Source organism: Dama dama, chromosome 19 (genome assembly GCF_033118175.1).
Source record: "Dama dama isolate Ldn47 chromosome 19, ASM3311817v1, whole genome shotgun sequence".
NCBI classification, from domain to species: Eukaryota; Metazoa; Chordata; class Mammalia; order Artiodactyla; family Cervidae; genus Dama; species Dama dama.
This window is the reverse complement of record NC_083699.1, coordinates 11,835,780-11,856,422: the sequence shown is the minus strand read 5'-3', so window position 1 is coordinate 11,856,422 and position 20,643 is coordinate 11,835,780. Positions and strand designations below refer to the sequence as shown.

The 20,643-nt window shown below is 39.0% G+C and overlaps 1 pseudogene; it reads left to right on the top strand.

Moving 5' to 3' along the window:
• Positions 1-373: 373 nt before the first annotated feature.
• Positions 374-492, top strand: LOC133074321 (U6atac minor spliceosomal RNA; annotated as a pseudogene).
• The last annotated feature ends 20,151 nt before the right edge of the window (positions 493-20,643 follow it).

Sequence of the window (20,643 nt, the reverse complement as noted above, 5' to 3'; positions counted from 1 at the left end):
AGGCTCAGTGGCAGTTACAGGAAGTCAGCAGCAGGGAATGAGTTTTGGTTAAATTTTTATCAAATTGAGTTTGAAATGGTGGCAAGACATGTATGTGAGATTGTTCAGTAGACTTCAAGATCAAGACTAAAAATGGAGATTTGAGCAATATCTCTAAGAAGTTAAGGAGACAGTTGGTGGGAGGGAGAGAACAGTAGTGAGATGAAGCTTTAGAAGTTTAGAAGTGGAAGGAAGGAATGATGCAGGAGGCAGGCTAATGGAAGGAGGCAACCAGGTCAAATATATATTTTTTTTCCTAAGAGATGGAGAAGGCTTATGAAAAACTGAAGCTAGAGATGATAGGGAGAAATTAAAGCTATTTAAGAGTAAAATGGTGTTGTATGAAAGGAGAGAAGGTTAGCACTCCCCTTTGACAAGGATGGAAGAGGCTCTCAGGCCTGACAACATGCATACGGTTAAAGTAAGCCAGAAAGATAAAGACCAATACAGTATACTAATGCATATATATGGAATTTAGAAAGATGGTAACGATAACCCAATATGCAAAACAGAAAAAGAGACACAGATGTACAGAACAAACTTTTAGACTCTATGGGAGAAGGTGAGGGTGGGGTGTTCTGAGAGAACAGCATTGAAACAAGTATACTATCAAGGGTGAAACAGATCATCAGCACAGGTTGGATGCATGAGACAAGTGCTCAGGGCTGGTGCACTGGGAAGACCCAGAGGGATGGGGTGGGGAGGGAGGCGGGAGAGGGGATCGGGATGGGGAACACATGTAAATCCATGGCTGATTCATGTCAATGTATGACAAAAACCACTACAATATTGTAAAGTGATTAGTCTCCAACTAATAAAAATAAATGAAAACAAAAAAAAAAGAGTAAAATGTTGTAGAGGGAGGCCTTAATATGAACTATGAAATCAAGAGAAAGATAAGATGGAACCCATGATTTTTTTTTAATTGAAGTATAGTTGATTTACATTTTAGGTGTACAGCAAATACATATACAGGTGTATATATGAACTATATATGTATATATATATCCTTTTTCATATTCTTTTCTATTATAGGTTATTATAAGATATTTAATATAGTTCCCTGTGCTATACAGTAGGTCCTTGCTGTTTATTTATTTTATATATAGTAGTGTGTGTCTGTTAATCCCAAACTCTTAGTTTACCCCTTCCCCACCCTTTCCCCTTTTGTAACCATATATTTGTTTTCTATGCCTGTGTATCTGTTTTATAAATAAGTGCATTTGAATTGCTTTCGGATTCCACATATAAGTGGTATCATATGATGTTTGTCTTTCTCTGTCTGATGTACTTTACTTAGTATGATAATCTCTAGGGACCCATAATTTGATAACTGTTTACCTTGCACTGTCCTATTAGACTTTGCATAGCATTTATGAGACATTTTGCTCAGGATAACAGTTTGCATGAGATAGAAAGGATTCTGTACTATATATTCTTCAACTTTTCCTTGGGTGAGATTGTCAAAATAGAACAGAGCTGCAAAATGGTGCTTTTGTCTCTTTTCCCAAAAACAATAAAACCCCAAATCTGGATTCTATGTGGTATTGTGCTTATATGTAAGATATTTTGCTCTTAGGTTATGCTGACAAGATAAAGGAAAATGCTAACCTTTCCTGACACAAAATTAGGAAAATGAACTTGTCAACTGCTGAAGTATTGTTAGAGTGCTAGGGTTTGGATTTGCAGTTTTTGATGTCACAATTAATTTATCATTGTCAAAGTATGACTTCCTGCTTTTGACCCCACACCAAAAAAGCGTAAAAGAGTTTACGAAGAAAAGCTTCTTGAAAGTCAAATGGCTCATCCAAAACAGCATTTTAATGATTTAAGTAAAAATGAATCAGAAACATGTGGATTTAATTTCCCTTAAAATTCACATGGGTTTGAGACTTAAAGGAAAATAGTACTTGGCACAATGTGTTTAGGATTTGGTTAAACTCAAAACATTTGAAAAACTCTTTGGAACACTGGATGACTTCGAAATACATCTGGGTTTGCCCATCCATTTGGGCATGGTTACAAAAGCCTCATCTTTCGTGGATGCTTCGATTTTCAAAAGGCTTAATCAGGATAAAATCAACAAATTTTATTGATTGCCTACTATGTGCAATCAATAAAGTAGAGAGCTGTAACTTTCCCCATTCCACAGCTGGGAAATCTTGGCTGGAATGAGGTCAAGGGAAATCCCCACACAGACAAACTCAGAGTGGGCCACTATCATGGTCCCGTGGGAGTTAGAACTCTCTTACATCAGCCATTCCTATTCATATCCTCCAGTGTTGTAGCAACCCATTCAATTCCAGGAGCATGAAAAAAAAGCATAAAAAGTTATGTTATATGGCACTGAGTTGGTAATCAAGTATTGCTTTCGGGTTTTTAAAACCATTACTTTAAAAGGTCATTTTGGTGTGTGTTGAAAAGGCAGTACATGCGTAAAATGTTACACTGGGGATGTTAATTAAAATATGTAAAGAAGACCATGAAAATGAAGAAAACCAGTGGTTGGCAAAGTAACCTCTTTGCAGTTGCAACCCCATCTAACCCACGTGGCAAGCCCAATTGTTAGCAACTCAGTGGCAAGGGGATTTGTAATGAAACCCACAGAGGTTCTGCCAAAATGTACTTGTATTATTTATAGCCAATTATATTAGTCCCTAAACTGAGTGACACCTAGGGAGATAATTGAATTTCTTAGATTTCTCTCTTTACACTCACTGCCATGATCAGAAAAACACAATTTTGAATGCTCCTCTCTCTTAGGGTAAGACCATGCAATCCATGTAATTGAATAAGTCTCCAGGGAAAACTGGCTTTTCCAACTGCATTTTATAAAAAGCTTTATGGAAAGTTGGCCTAAATTTTTTGGGTTACTTTTTCAAGAGATGAAAATGATGCAACTTGCAATAATCTTTTTGTTTACCTGGGGAAGTTTATGAACATTAATCAAACAAAAAGCATGGTTTAAGGAAGCTGTTTCATAAGGTCTAGGCTACATGGAAGAAATAGCCTTTAGAAAAGGACAGCAGTAGTCGTTTGAAAAACAGTTGAAATGCAACTCAAAAAGTAATCCACCCCCTCCCCCCAAAAAAAGAAAATTCCAAATTATCGTGATTATTAAACAGACCTTGGGAGAGGCTGTCATATACAGTGCCTTAGGGAAGTGTGATCAACTTAGATAACCAGTCCACAGGCTGTAAAAAACAAAAACAGCATGTTAACATATAGAGATATTGAGAAATCTCTATCTAGATTCACAGAAAAGTTTATACAGCTCTTCTCATCTCTTTTCATATTTGTGTTTCTTGATGACCATCTGACATTCTTGGCAAACTTAATTTGAAATCAACTCTCGATATAATACCCATCACTTTAATTTAGCAAATTTGAGATCCTGAGATTTGAGACTATTGGAGGAAGCAAAGCAGTATGTCTTTCATTAAAGGAGGCAGAGAGGTTAATGGAGACTTCTGCATTACTCAGAGCAAGATTTCTTATGCCCCCTTAGCTGAAAGTGTATTATTCTCTTCTGCTCTGCTGAGGAGAAATGAAAATATCCCCCACAAAAGTGGGTAAATAGAAGAGTATTTAGAAGGTAAGACCTTTTTCGGTGTTGTTAAAATCCTTATGGACTTTCTTTGTTTTGCTGCTGTTGCCGTGCAATTGCTGAGGGATCAGTGGTCTTTTTCTTCAAGAAGGACCAAAGAAATAGCCGATGAATACATTACAGGCAGTCGGCCACATAACAGTCATGGGAAGCATTTTATTTCTTCAATTAATTATATAATGAGGCTAGTCATTCATGGCACTGATTATGCCCATGGAAGCCTGTTTTTTTTTTTTTCCCACAGCTAGGAATAGAGGATATCTATCTATATATACACACATATATATATTATATATATTTCCTCCCTTTGGTATGAATTAAAGCCTCATTTCCCCCTCCTCTCTTATTTCCACATAAATTAATTCTACAATTTAATAAACTAACAGGTGGTTCCACTTCAGGCTGAGCAGATGTTAGACTGAATGAATGGAGACCCCTCTTGTGTTCAATATATCCCTGAGCTCTTTCTTTCTTTATCTCTTCACTTCTCCCTTTTCTTCCCCTCACCCCCATTTCTGCCAGATTTATGAGCAGCTACAGTATGAGCTGTTTTGTTTGAGCAATATGAATATTGATGACTGACACGTGCTGATTTTAGATGTATTAGTGACATTCATAATCCTGAATATGTAGACATTTTTCACCAGATAATGAGGTACCAGATTGCCATGCCAGGAAATTCCCTTCTCTTAGTGCTTATAAGTAGATAATTTCTATTACTTTACAGATGGGACTCTAAATTGGAAGCTTATTTCAGAAGAAGTTAAGGGAAAATATAAAATTAGATTCACAATTCAAACAATTCCTATGTTGCTCAGAACTCTGATGTATTACTTCAGTGATATCTTTGACTCACTTTGTGGTCATTTTTGAGAAATAACCTCTCAGTTTAAAAAGAAGAGCCTTCTTCCTCTTCAGGTCTAACTTAGAAATGATTCCATGTTCTTTCTAAAGTTTCACAGAGACTTTGTAAACAATGAAACAGAGAAGTGAGTGAAGAGAATTATTACTTCCGACAAATCCTCTGTTAATTGTTCACCCAGGGAATTGCCTTCTGACAATATTCAAAATAGTGATCTTCAGGTGAAAACTATCTTTCATATGAATATCACACAGATATTTATGCTTCTGACATAATTTCAGATGGTATTTAATAAAGACATATTTTTCTGGATCCTGCTTCTGATTCCTTACTAAAAATACACCTGGATACTAATATAGCATGTTTCTGGCTCTCCCAAAACTTCAGTGAAAGTAATTTTCTCCCCTTGGGGCCAGCCAGATATAGCCAAGACATTGCCGATGGAAGGAAAAAGTCACCCTCAGCCATTGGAATGGGATTGATATTATCCATCCCATTCTTGGCTTTCCTTGTTCATTCTTTTTCTTAAGGCTTACTCTTCAGTAAGAAAGGAAACTACAAATCAAAAACATAGATGTGATTTCTTTCAGTATTGGGATAGGTCTCTCATTCATCCGAGATTTTTTTCTTGGAAAAGTAAACTTCATTTCCATCACTGATTATAAGTAGACTCTCTGGAAAGTTACTTACATTATAATCAGTTTCTTCCACTATGAAATGGAACTGTCAGGATTTGTGGGGATGCAGAAGGTTCTAAGAACACAAAGTTAGTGAATGAGCCAAAGTGTGGTATTGGAGGAAATTCCCCCTGACCAACTGCATATAAAGACCCACAGCTCCTCTACCTTCTCTGGTCTTATTCTGCCTCTTTATTATCATTGGTTTCAACAGCTTCCTTTAATATCTACTCCCTGATTTCTGTTGTTCCCAACCTTGACTTTATCTATCAGGCTTACAGGATACCTGAAATTGATTTGACCAGGTGATTCTCATCTCTTCTATCCTTTATTGACTTTCTGTTCATTACTTCAATTGCTTCCTAAATCTTGACCTCTGAGTTCTTGAGTCCAGGCCAATAGCCTAACTTCAGCTCTGATAAATTCTTCCTAAGAAGCTTAGAATCAAGGACTTGAGGCAGGTCCACTGGTAGAGGCTAGTGCCCTCTGAATTGCCATCTCTCAAATGATGGAGAATTAAAATGTTGCTAAAAACACTATCAAGTACCTGTAATATTCTAGACTCTGATAGGAATTTTATATGTTGTTTCTACTCTTATGATTTACCTCTAGCCTAATGAGATTATATAGCGTCATGCTAAGAGTGCAAACTAAAGTTTGGATCTTTGGATTTGAATTCTAGTCACACTTATTAACTGTGGGACATTGGACAACTTAAACTCTTTGTGATTCAGTTTTTAAAAAAATCTGTGAAATGAGGGTAATAATGGTGCCCATTATATAGAGTTTTTGATGATTAAATGATTTGAAACAAAGAATGAGCTTAAAATAGTACCTTGCACAGAGAAAAGCTTTTAGCTATTATCATTACTGTTTTAGGTCAATGTTCTTTTGAAGTGTAAGTACATAAAATACCATTCTTTGTTACTTTGTTTAGATTTGTTTTCAATTACTTATTTAATAAAATAGTAGATTGCATTGTCTTTTGAATAAGCTATGTTCATTTTTGTTTGTAATGAAAAACGAAGCCCGGGAGATATCCTGATGGTATTGCTATTTTACATTCTTTCTATTTCCCATGGACTTCCTCTGCCAAACAAAAATATTTTTGTTCTTGTGAGAAAAGAACTAGAAAATAGAAGCAAAACACACCCCTCCCTAAACTGGCATATTACCTAAACGTACAGCAAATTCGATCCTCTGACGGATGCAATTAGGCAAGACCCGGGATCCTGATGAATGGTGTCAAGTATTTTGCTTCTGTTCTACTGACATTTCTACTTCTAAGGTATCAGCATCTGATCTTGACTAGGCAACATCTAAAGTGGTGAGATATAAAATTCCATAGAAATGATTCATTTGACAAGTGTTTATTGAACACCTACTCTTTTATACACTATCCAGAAGGGTTCAGTCAATAAGACAGGCAAGGTCAGTAACCTCTCCACACTTCTAAAATGGAAAATGATACAATGAAGAACAGAAAAGATGGTTATATGATGGTGAGTGATGGGGTAGCTTAACTGGGTAGTCCTTAGATGTAGTGGGCAAGGAGATGAGAAAAAGGAGCCAGCCATGTGAAAACTTGGGGAACGAGGGTTTTAAGCAGAGAACAGATCACATTCAAGCAAATGTCCCGAGGTAGGACTGAATGTGCTCTATTGGAGGAAACAAAAATTCACTGTGGCTGGAGGGACATTGCCTGGAGAAATGTCAATAACCTCAGATATGCAGATGACACCACCCTTATGGCAGAAAGTGAAGACGAACTAAAAAGCCTCTTGATGAAAGTGAAAGAGGAGAGTGAAAAAGTTGGCTTAAAGCTCAACATTCAGAAAACTAAGATCATGGCATCTTGTCCCATCACTTCATGGCAGATAGATGGGGAAACAGTGGAAACAGTATCAGAATTTATTTCTGGGGGCCCCAAAATCACTGCAGATGGTGATTGCAGCCATAAAATTACAAGACACTTACTCCTTGGAAGGAAAGTTATGACCAACCTAGATGGCATATTAAAAAGCAGAGACATTACTTTGCCAACAAAGGTCCATCTAGTCAAGGCTATGGTTTTTCTAGTGGTCATGTATGGATGTCAGAGTTGGACTGTGAAGAAAGCTGAGCGCTGAAGAATTGATGCTTTTGAACTGTGGTGTTGGAGAAGACTCTTGAGAGTCCCTTGGACTGCAAGGAGATCCAACCAGTCCATCCTAAAGGAGTCAGTCCTGGGTGTTCATTGGAAGGACTGATGCTGAAGCTGAAACTCCAGTACTTTGGCCACCTCATGTGAAGAGCTGACTCATTGGAAAAGACCCTGATGCTGAGAGGGATTGGGGGCAGGAGGAGAAGGGGACGACAGAGGATGAGATGGTTGGATGGTATCACCAACTCGATGGGCATGAGTTTGAGTAAACTCCGGGAGTTGGTGATGGACAGGGAGGCCTGGCGTGCTGCGATTCATGGGGCCGCAAAGAGTCGGACACGACTGAGTGACTGAGCTGAACTGAACTGGAGGGATATGAGAGTTTTGGCGTAAAATAAATTTTTCCCACTTCTTTCATTTTTATATATTTTTATTAACTTTGTGGTTCACTTTTTAAACAATTGAGATGTAAATCAGGTACTGTAAAATTTATCCAATTAAAATGTACAATTCAATATTTTTAGGATAATCACACAGTTGAGCAACCATCACCACAGTCAGTTTTAATAACATTTCCATGGTCCCCAAAAGAAGCCACATACCCATCTGCAGGCTGTCACTTCTCACTGCCCACCCCTCCAAACATACCAGCTCTTAGCAACCACTGATCTCTTTCTGTCTGAATGGATCAAGTGTTTCATTTTGATCCAGTTATCTTTGGAATGCTATAGGCCAAACATATCAGTGATTAAAAACAATACTTTTGCTAAATCTATCTGCAGTAGAAGGGGAGATTCAGGGTGCATAAAATACTGATAACAAATAACTTAGACATAAAATATTTCAGTTTAAAATATAATATATTCCATGAAATATAATATGGAACTTGCCAAAGGAAACATGCAAGTAAAAATCTCTGACTTTTTTTTTTTTTGTGGCTATAAAGAGGTTTCAAAATAAAGTTGTCATGTTACTACCAGTGGTTTGTTTAAAGACAGTATGTCTTCTTTTAGAAGTTGTAATCATTAATTCTTTCAGTGTTTTCCCTTCCCACTTTCAAATGCCTATTGTTCAAGTCTTTTATGGGTGCCAGATTTTATTAACAAATTTAATCCTGAATATTTTTATTTTGTTTTGAGTTGATGTAGATTCCTCATGATTAGGTAATAAGTGACTATAGACAGAATTAGGATGTAGTTCCTAACTTACAGGTGAAAAGTTTATGGTAGTTCTGTTGTCATTATGGTCTTAAGGGTGAACGCTATCATTGGATAACCTTCTAATCAATAAGCTCAGGAAGATTTGGGGTCCAATTCATTCATTACACATATCTATGAACTAACTTGGCTGTCACCATTTCATCTATAGTTTAGCTGCTTTTGATTTTATTACATAAGTTTTATAAATACACACTCAAATTCTCAAAATCATAATTTTGCATTTTAACTTAGGCACTAACAACTACTTTTGGTATATAAAAACATACAGAAATAATGAACTCCTATCATATAAAAAATAGTGAAAGACTAAACTTCCCTTATTCTCATAGTTAGTTAAGGATTAAATTACAAGCTTAATTTGCTGATTGAAAAAATTCCTATCTAGTAGACTGCAGTGCATCCAGTGATATGTGCTGTTTATATAAATAGCATGGAGGTTAATTCAGACCATTTCATGGAAATGGTTTATGTATTGTAATCATGAGTCAATACACAGTTTTCTCTAAATTTAAAACAATGTAAATTAGCCAAGCCAATTTAATTCTTGCCAAGAAAGAGTATTCCTTAAAGCCATGTTTTTCAGTTTATTAGGTTAAAGGCAACTATATTCCGTAACTAATAAATGAGAGGATTTATTGAATTTTGAAATGCAGTGATTGTAAGCTATGTTTTTAAAGTTATTTAAACAAGTTAAATATGTTTATAATAATTTCATTTCCTATGTGACTTCTAACTAATGAGAAAAAAATAAGGCTAGGAGAGAACTGGAGTTGGTTTAATCTTTTTCATGGGCAAAGCCAAGTTTAAATCCTGTCCAAATGCCACTTCTCAATCACAGCTTTAAAGGATTAAACATGATTATGGAGCTATTTCTCTACTTTCCTGATACACAAGTTCATGTCAAAGCTATCTTGAAACCTGCCATTGAGTTTCACCCTTGAGGTGAGAAAGCAGTCTGGTGAGTATTTATTTCAAGGAAAGGAGATACATTTGCTTAATACAAATTGGGTAGTATTTAAGCTAATGTTCTCAGCCCTCTTTATTGCCAGATTCATGTGAATATTCTGAACTGTAAGAAGATAATTTGTATCAGTGTTTTCTCTTTAAGATTACATTTTTCAGACTTGAGCAGGATTTTCTGTGCTCAAGAAAGTTTTGCTTAAATAAGTCTGGTTTTCTGCTTGTTTCATCGAGGAGAATGGCCTAATTTAGTTACAGTGATTTTTAAAACTGATCAGACCAAGCATATAATGTGCATTAATTTCTTTCTTTACATTTTGGTAAAATGTGAGCTCTGAGATGCAAAAATCTTGGCTTAAGATTTTTATTCTCTGTTTTGTTTAGAGTACAGTCTAATTTGAGCATTGTTTTTCTCTGTTATTATCTTTCCTTATTCTTTCTTTCTGTTTTTTTTTTTTTTTTTTTTTTGAGCATGGACTGTGAAGAGAATCATGTCTTTCCAAGGATATTTTAGTTTTATTTATTCCTAAACTCTCTGTCTGTATCATGGTTATCCATATTTCCTGATTAAAATATTTGGCTTGATTATCTCCCAATGAACACTTTTGTTTGTATAATAGGTACTTTGAGTTTGGATTTAGAAAATATTGGAGACTGCATTCTAAACTTGCCTTCCCCCATCGCAGGTTGATGGCAGAATCTGGGCCAGTTTTCTCTATGCCTTATGCCTTACTTCCTAACCTGGTGAGGGGATGCCTGATGTCTCACATGGCAGTTCTGGGGGCCATAGTGTCCCCTACCCTCCTTTAAACCACCGATGTCCTCTCTGGGCAGAACAGACTGGAGTTTCAGATGCCTGTCAGTAGCAATGATGGTCTGTTGCAGGGCTTGTTTGAAGAAGAGAGTGTTGCTAGAAGTGCTGAGTCAGCCTGCCTCCTTTGGTATTTAAAGGAGACTTTGGAAACGGTAGCTGCTGGGAAAGCTGTTTCTTCAAGAATTTTTTGAGCCTTGTTCTGGTGATAAACCCGCCACCTGATAAGTCCTAAGTAGTAAGTGTACATTTTCAAGATAATGCCACAGCAAAAATGTGGTCATTATATGCCACCAAAGGAAATGCGTTTGACTTTAGGTTTTAAATAGAGTGTTCATTAGAAAACATACTTCAGGGATGCCAGAGGGTATTTCACGACAGTTAGGGTGTTCCTACCAGAGAAGCTTCCTCCTTTAGCATGGGGGAACCTAGAATCATGAATAAACACGTATGCAAGGTTCTCCTGAATTTCTTAAGTAACTATTGATTAGACATTTACTATATGCATACACTGTGCTAGGTATAGAGGATACAAAGATAAATAAGTCACAGCCTAGTCTGCAAAGATTTCCACACAAGGGAAAGACATGTAAGCAAATGAGTAGGATAAAAAATGACCAAGTATTCGATTAGGATTATGCATGGGAAATGAGAGTGTAATAAAGAGGGCTTGATCTTTTCATGTGGAGAACCAGGAGAGATTTGGGCAAGTGTCAGACTTCAGCTGAACCCAGACAAATGCATGGTGTGGGTACTCACAGGCAGAACATTTGGGAGGGCTATACCAGGGCCAGTGACTTGTAGGCTGGGGAGGCCTAGAGCTGTTTTGAGAAGAATTTGGTGGGAGATAAAGCTGGAGATGAGCTTCCCAGGTGGCTCGGTGGTAAAAGAATCTGCCTGCTAATGCAAGAGACACAAGAGACACGGTTTCAATCCCTTGGTGGTGAAGATCCCCTAGAGGAGGAAATGGCAACCCACTCCAGTATTCTTGCCTGGAAAATCCCATGGACAGAGGAGCCTGGCAGGCTACCATCCATGGGGTCTCAAAGAGTTGGACATGACTGAGGACATACCTTCTTCTACAAAAGCTAGAGACAAAGGCAGAGGGAAGATCATAGAGGACTTGGTCAGCCATGATGAAAATCTATACTTTGTCTAGTTGGTAATGGAGTTTAAGCAAGGGAGTAGCATTACCATTTCACTTTTTTTTTTTCCTTTAAGAGAAAGGAGCCAGCTTGTCACTTAGGAAATCAATTAAGAGACCAAAGCACCTGCCCAAGAGAGAGAGAGAGCAGAAAGCTGGTATTCAGGTAGTTGCAGAGCTCAGGGAGGATGGGAGGAGGTGGTTTGGAGAGAAGTCATAGGATAGAACATATAGGTCTTGTCTTGGTGACCAGTTGATGGCAGGAGAGGGACTGGGATTCCAAGATTTCTGGTCTGGTCGGTAGATCATGGGGCCATTTACTAAAATGGAGACACAATTAAAACTATTGGATAAGTTCATATAAAGAATATTAATGAATTCAATATAGGATTAATGGTGAGTTCTTTTTTCTTCAAGAATACCCAGTAGCCTGATAATTCAAGGCCTCTCAGCACTTTCTTGTCTTCTTCATCTGCCAGGATGTGCAGGTAGTTGAAAGTGGGTGTGTGCTTACCTTGATGTAAATGTGTGTGATACTGCACAAATGTTAGCTCTGAGAATTTTGCTGTCTGCATTCACAGTCACTTTTTCTAGCAACTCCAGGCAACTGTCAAAGCCCTAGTGAAGTATACAAATGTAAGTTGGAGGTTTTATGAAGGGATGAGAATTTATGCATGAGTTACCACGCCAGTTTTTAAAAGTCTTAGTTTTTACAGTATAAATAAATATAACTTACTATAGTAACTTTTAAGGTATTATATGTGTATGTGTCTCTTTAAGCTTTAAAAAATACATGAAAGAATGTGAATTGTCCCCTAGGATACCAACAATAGAAAGCAATAGTAATTAAGCAAAAAACAAATTAATTGACAGGGATGTGTTGGGGCTAATATAAATCTTGTGCAATTGGCATAAAGGAATTTGTTATTTTCAAAACAGAACTAAATCTCTTTTCCATTATAGATTTAATTTAAGTAACATGATAAATAGTGGTAAATTGAACTTTATTATGTATTCATGAAATGCAGTTTAATACAATTGTTATTTCTGGCATTTGTGGTTTAAAGATATTCCCTTATGGGTAGATGTTATTTTTAATGTGCAAATTCAGAAATAATGACCTCCAGTTCCACTGGTGAATTAGGGCTGATATATACACATAGACAATAAGGGGGAAATGGTCTCTAATTCCTGGCTTTATGAACATTTCTAGTGCAATCTGTGATCCTTTAAAAACTGACATTAAACAAATTATTTTTAGGTTACAACTGTATTGCCAGTGAAGAGAAAAGTAATAAAGTAAATATTTTCCAAGGTTTTTAAAAGAATGGTATTTGACAAGGACATACCTGAAGGGGGAAAACTCACTTACTAAGAACAGGTTATTGAAAAATCTCAGCACAATTTAAAAAAAAAAGAGATTAAAATTCTCATGAAATGATGCCTTACTGGCAAGTTCAGAATGTAAAATTGGAAACCCAAAAGGAACAGATAAACAGATAAACAACACACACCAAATTATTTCTACAAGCCTCTCAGAAGGAAACTGTTCAAGAAAAAGGATGGCACGTTGTCTTTTTATTTAGCTTAATTCTTTTCAGCTCTAGGAAGTTTGTTGGATAGATAAACCAGTAGGTAGAACAGTGTTAAAAAAAGAAGAAAAAGAAAAAAGGACTTCAGGAGGCCCCCGCACATGCATGCCAAGTCTTTCCTGTCCTGTCTGACTCTTTTTGATCCACCAGGATCCTCTGTCCATGGGATTCTCCAGGCAAGAATATTGGAGTGGGTTGCTATGCCCTCTTCCAGGGGATCTTCCCAATCCAGGGATCCAACCCACATCTCTTACGTCTCCTACTTTGGCAGTTGGGTTCTTTACCCCTTTTGTTGTTGTTTTGCTCAGTCATGTCTGACTCTTTGTGACCCCATGGACTGCAGCATGCCAGGCTTTCCTATTCTTCACCATCTCCCAGAGCTTGTTCAAACCCATGTCCATTGAATCAGTGATGCCATCCAAACATCTCATCCTCTGTCATCCCCTTCTCCTCCTGCCTTCAATCTTTCCCAGCTTCAGGGTCTTTTCTAATGAGTTGGCTCTTCACATTAGGTGGCCAAAGAATTGGAGCTTCAGCTTCAGCATCAGTCCTTCCAAAGAATATTCAGGGTTGATTTCCTTTAGGACTGACTGGCTTGATCTCCTTGCTGTCCAAAGGACTCTTCAGAGTCTTCTCCAACACCACAGTTCAGAAGCATCAGTTCTTTGACACTCAGTCTTCTTTTCGGTCCAACTCTCACATCCATACACGACTACTGAAAAAACCATACCTTTGATTATATAGACCTTTGTTGGCAAAGTAATGTCTCTGCTTTTTCATACATCTAGGTGTGTCACCATAGCCTTGACTAGATGGATCTTTGTTGGAAAAGTAATGTCTCTGCTTTTTATGGTTTTTCCAATGGTCATGTATGGATGTGAGAGTTGTACTGTGAAGAAAGCTGAGCACCAAAGAATTGATGCTTTTGAACTGCAGTGTTGGGGAAGACTCTTGAGAGTCCCTTGGACTGCAAGGAGATCCAACCAGTCCATCCTAAAGGAGATCAGTCCTGGGTGTTCATTGGAAGGACTGATGCTGAAGCTGAAACTCTAATACTTTGGCCACCTGATGGAAGAGCTGACTCATTGGAAAAGACCCTGATGCTGGGAGGGATTGGGGGCAGGAGGAGAAGGGGACAACAGAGGATGAGATGGCTGGATGGCATCACCGACTCGATGGACATGAGTTTGAGTAAACTCTGGGAGTTGGTGATGGACAGGGAGGTCTGGCGTGCTGTGATTCATGGGGTCGCAAAGAGTCAGACATGACTGAGCAACTGAACTGAGGTGTGTCACAGCTTCTCTTCCAAGGAGCAAGCATCTTTTAATTTCATGGCTGCCATCACTGTCCACAGTGATTTTGGAGCCCAAGTTTTTACCACTAGTGCCACCTGTGAAGCCCCAGAAAGTTCATACTAAATGGTGTGTGGTGTGAATTCCTACCAACTTTTTCTTATCGGACCAAGAGTGACTTTTCTCCTAAAGCTGAGTTCTGATGACTATTTGATCCACTTCTTTCAAAAAATCTCTTCTGGGGAATGTTTGATGGTTGATTTTGACTTTCATCTGATCATTCATTGCAATTTGTAAAGATTAGGTCAGGCATGTGTATAGACTGAAATCCACAGCTGTTCTTCGGGAGTGGGGTGCCTGAGATTGGAAAAATGGAGACATTTATCCACTTGTGACAAATGTTTGTGGAATGTGAGGCCTATTTTGGACACTGTGATCTTGCTTTTTCTCCATGTCTGTGGTCATCTATGGAGGCAGTCAGGTGTGTGGATGTGATGCTTACATCCTGTTGTACTATGAAGAATCATGAAGGAGGATTTTTATATCTGACAAGGTATATACAGGCAAAGTGACTGCTGAGGTAGGCCATTGGATGGAAAAGCTGGTCTAGAGATGGAAAACTTCAGTTATAGGAATCATCCCAGTGTTACCATTCTCAAAGTTTTCCTTTGAATAATGACCCGGTATTCATTAATCAGAGGTCTGCTTCTTTCATAAAGGGATAATTTAGCACAGGTCCTCTGGCCCTTATCCACAATCCAGACACACCAGAGGTTGAGAAAGTGGAAATTATTTCCATAATTTAGTTTTGGCAAAACCTGACCTCATCTGAACTTATTTGATAGAATAAACTGACCTGAAGTTACATAAGGCTATGTATAACATTTATCTCACTTACTGTAAATACTCATGAATTTTGATTACTGGATACTGCCTCAGATTCTACTTGGAGTGTGATATAATATATAATATGGGCTTCCCAGGTGGTGCTAATGGTAAAGAACCTGTCTGCCAATGCATGAGATGTGCGGGCCATGGGTTCGATCCCTGGGTTGGGAAGATCCCCTGGAAGAGGGCATGGCAACCCACTCCAGTATTCTTGCCTGGAGAATCCCATGGACAGAGGAGCCTGGTGTGCTACAGTCCATAGGGTCACAAAGAGTTGGACATGACTGAAGTGACTTATCATGCATGCGTGCATGCATGAATGCTTCATTAACTTCCTAAAACTTGAAAAATTCTGAGTTCTGAAACCCATCTGTATCCAAGGGTTTAGATAAGGGAAGGAGCTATACTGTGGAGCTGTATCCACAAATGAGTCTTAATTTTCCTTTTTCTGCATACAAATACCTACTAATAATGTCCTTAAGGATAATTTGTTTGGGGAAGTTAAATAGTCTTTCTAAAATTTGATTTAAACTATTAATTTGCTTAGCAAAATCACATATTGCACATCGGCAAATTCAGCTCTGTTGTGGTAAAATTATCACAAGTTATAAATTAGTTGCATTTGAATTAATGAGGTTTTATTATAAACACAAAGCAGCATTACTTCCAATGCATGATTTTCATTAGTACAAAAAAGACCACATAAAGCTGAAGAAAGGGGGAAAAAAGAACCAGAATTGCCTATGTTGTATGCCCTAGAAGCATTCAAAGCATTGCTAGAGCTTTTTTTTTTTATTAATAAGGGGCTGAAAATATGTTTATATTGCCTGCCCAGGTTGATTTGGATTAAGACTGCAACAGAACCCTCTCAGTTCCAGTGGGCTGTGTGTAATTCTAGGATGTCCATTCCCTTATTCTTAATATACTAAGTGTTTTCCCAACAGAACAAAGAGGAGACTGATGATTCTTTCTTTCTTCTTCTTCTTCTTTTTTTTTTTTTTTGTTGTTGTTTAATGAAAGGACAGGTGGAAAGCATGGGATCCAAAGGGCATTTTGCAAAGTGCAGAAGCAGGTAGAGCTCAAGGAAGGTAAGAGAAGAATTGGAGGGCTGAAGGATAGGTGGGTTGTCAGGGGGAGCAGGAAGATGGAGTTGGGGAATGGGCTGCACAGGTGAGCAGCAGAACTGAGGGTCTAGACTGGGGTGATCGCACCACAATCTACTCTCTTCAAAAAATCTGTTTGCTTGCAAAGAGGAGCTACATCTTTAGTTCCTACCAAGGAGAAGGAGGTAGTCTGTCTTTTAACCATAAATCCACACATAAGTACTCCAGGATAATCCCTTTACTAGACAAAAATGGTTTTTATCTTGAAGCCTGTGAAGATGTGGCTCTCCTTAAATCTTGGCCAACTCACCTTTCTCTTTTTCCTTGTGGATCTGGGCTCTCTTTTTCTGGTTTCTCTTTCAAGGGGATATTGTCATGTTCTTCTCCAAAGCACACACTCAGACAGAACAGCGGGCAGAGGTTGCAGTCTCCTCACAGGAAGGGTTTGAGGAAAGTGTTGATGTAAGCGGATTGGCTGTTTACATCAAATACGCTGGAACAGGGGCCCTGGTAACAACAACCTCCCAAATACCGAGGAGTCCCGAAGGATGGCGAGAGACCAGCTCACCCACCGAGATGCTATTAGAGTTGGAATAACTTCTGTGGCAGAGCTGTCTTCAGTTCTGTGGAAAACAGGCAGGCCTGGCTTTGCCGTACACAGGCATCCAGGTTTGGCCAGGTAGCTGTTCTCAGGCCTGTGGAAACATGCCTGCCTCCCCTCCACGGCACAGATTCATATGATGGAGGCTTCCCAGGGTTTTGTCACAGGAAAGATGAGAGAAAACCCCCACCAACCAGAAAGACTGCACCCGGTCACATGCCTTGGTTAGAATCTTTTTTCTATGAGATGGAAAGAATCTAGGCAGAGCAATGCATTACAGGATCTCAGAGGGAGGTTATGACATGAAAACTCATTATACTGTAAAATAACAGAAAATTTGCCAGCAAATGTAAAATATTCATTTGGAGGTATTAAAGAAAGAGCAAGGGTTGTGTTTGAAGCAGGGGGTAGAAGGTGTTGGGAGTGTTTGGCCTGAGTCCAGGCAGCCTTCAATTCACTTTAATGCTGTTGGTTATCATTTGGAAAAAATAAAAGTCTAACTTGGTTATGTCTTAGATACAGAAATCTGTGAGTTCGCTGTGGCCTCCAGGAAAAGGTCCTGGCATACAAGGCTTTTTATATGCTGATTCCAACCTAAATGTCTATCTGATCTCCTATCACTTCCTCCCTGCCCATCCCTGGGGGCATTTGCACATGAACCTGCCTTGGTGATAGGTTGCCAGACCTTGGATACCTTGGACACATATACTCCTCCTTTCTCCTACTTCGTCCTCCTTTTGGCAGATTCTACCTCATTTTCAAGGCCTTAGTTCAAAGCCTACCTCTTCGATGGAGTCTTTTCGCTCATTAATTCATTCAACAGATAGTGACCGTCAGGCACTGGGCTGGGCCCCAGGGTAAAGGGCAATGATGGACAAGATGATCCAGTCCATGTCTCTCAAAAGCATCTTGTCAATCAGGGAAGGTGTCCTAGAGGAAGCTACTGTCAAGAGGAGAGCTGAGGGTTCAGGAGGCCGTAGCCAAGCGAAGGTTGTGTGGCAGGTACCGTGCAAACCGATATCACAAAGAGCTTGATGGCCCGCTATGATTCAGACGTTCCTCTATCACGTTGTGTTGTAACAAGATGTTTGCTATCCCCAGTTTCATTCCCAGTCTGCTAGCTCCTTAGCAGTAAGACCAAGGCTTCGCTTCTTCTGTGTCCCCAGAATCCAATCTGATGCCTGGTATTAAAGACTATGGCTCAGCTGGGTTAGTAGAAATTGGGGAAGCGCAGCCGTAACTAAGATTTCTGCTGTCATATAAGACCAGCCAGGTCACAGGGGTAGCAGCTTCACATATATTAAATGGCAATCCCATTTTTTTTGTTTGTTGCATTCCATCAGCTAGTAAAGTAATTTCTTTTTTTTATTTTTAAATTTATTTAATTTTTATTGAAGGATAATTGCTTTACAGAAATTTGTTTTCTGTCAAACCTCAACATGAATCAGCCATAGGTATGCATATATCCCCTCCCTTTTGAACCTCCCTCCCATCTCCCTCCGCATCCCACCCCTCTAGGATGATTCAGAGCCCTGTTTGAGTTTCCTGAGACATAGAGCAAATTCCCACTGGCTATCTATTTTACATATAGTAATGTGAGTTTCCATGTTACTCTTCCCATACATCTCACCCTCTCCCCCCTCTCCCCATGTCCATAAGTCTATTCTCTATGTCTGTTTCTCCATTGCTGACCTGTTAATAAATTCCTCAGTACCATTTTTCTAGATTCCATATATATGCATCAGAATACAATATTTATCTTTCTCTTTCTGACTTACTTCACTCTGTATAATAGGTTCTAGGTTCACCCACCTCATTAGAACTGACTCAAATGCACTCCTTTTAATGGCCAAGTAATATTCTATTGTGTATATGTACCTCAACTTCTTTATCCATTCATCTGTTGATGGACATCTAGGTTGCTTCCATGTTCTAGCTATTGTAGATAGAGCTGCAATGAACATTGGGATATATATGTCATTTTCAATTTTAGTTTCCTCAAGGTATATGCCTAAGAGTGGGATTGCTGGGTCATATGGTGGTTTTATACCTAGTTTCTTAAGGAATCTCCATACTGTTCCATAGTGGCTGTATCAATTTACATTCTCACCAACAGTGCAAGAGCGTTCCCTTTTCTCTACACCCTTTCCAGCATTTATTGTTTGTAGACTTTAAAGATAACTATTCTGACCGGTGTGAGGTGATATCTCATTGTAGTTTTGATTTGCATTTCCCTAACCTAGAGCCAGACATCCTGGAATGTGAAGTCAAGTGGGCCTTAGGAAGCATCACTACAAACAAAGTTAGTGGAGGTGATGGAATTCCAGTTGAGCTATTTCAAATCCTGAAAGATGAGGCTGTGAAAGTGCTGCACTCAATATGCCAGCAAATTTGGAAAACTCAGCAGTGGCCACAGGACTGGAAAAGGTCAGTTCTCATTCCAATCCCAAAGAAAGGCAATACCAAAGAATGCTCAAACTACCACACAACTGCACTTATCTCACATGATAGTAAAGTAATGCTCAAAATTCTCCAAGCCAGGCTTCAGCAATATGTGAACCATAAACTTCCAGATGTTCAAGCTGGTTTTAGAAAAGGCAGAGGAACCAGAGATCAAGTTGCCAACACCTGTTGGATCATCAAAAAAGCAAGACAATTCCAGAAAAACATCTATTTCTGCTTTATTGACTATGCCAAAGCCTTTGACTGTGTGGATCACAAGAAACTGTGGAAAATTCTGAAAGAGATGGGAATACCAGACCACCTGACAAGCCTCTTGAGAAGCCTGTATGCAGGTCAGGAAGCAACAGTTAGAACTGGACATGGAACAACAGACTGGTTCCAAATAGGAAAAGGAGTAGGTCAAGGCTGTATATTGTCACCCTGCTTATTTAACTTCTATGCAGAGTACATCATGAGAAACAGTGCGCTGGAGGAAGCACAAGCTGGAATCAAGATTGCCAAGAGAAATATCAATAACCTCAGATATGCAGATGACACCACCCTTATGGCACAAAGTGAAGAAGAACCAAAGAACCTCTTGATGAAAGTGAAAGAGGAGAGTGAAAAAGTTGGTTTAAAGCTCAACTTTCAGAAAACTAAGATCATGGCATCTGGTCCCATCACTTCATGGCAGACAGATGGGAAAACAGTGGAAACAGTGTCAGAATTTATTTTTCTGGGCTCCAAAATCACTGCAGATGGTGATTGCAGCCATGAAATTAAAAGACGCTTACTCATTGGAAGGGAAGTTATGACCAATCTAGACAGCCTATTAAAAAGCAGAGACATTACTTTGCCGGCAAAGGTCTGTCTAGTCAAGGCTATGGTTTTTCCAGTAGTCATGTATGGATGTGAGAGTTGGACTATAAAGAGAGCTGAGCACTGAAGAACTGATGCTTCTGAACTGTGGTGTTGGGGAAGACTCTTGAGAGTCCCTTGGACTGCAAGGAGATCCAACCAGTCCATCCTAAAGGAGATCAGTCCTGGGTGTTCATTGGAAGGACTGATGCTGAGGCTGAAACTCCAATATTTTGGCCATCTGATGTGAAGAGCTGACTCCTTTGAAAAGACTCTGATGCTGGGAAAGATTGAGGCAGGAAGGGAAGGAGATGACAGAGGATGAGATTGTTGGACGGCATCACCGACTCAGTGGACATGGGTTTGGGTGGTCTCCAGGAGTTGGTGATGGACAGGGAGGCCTG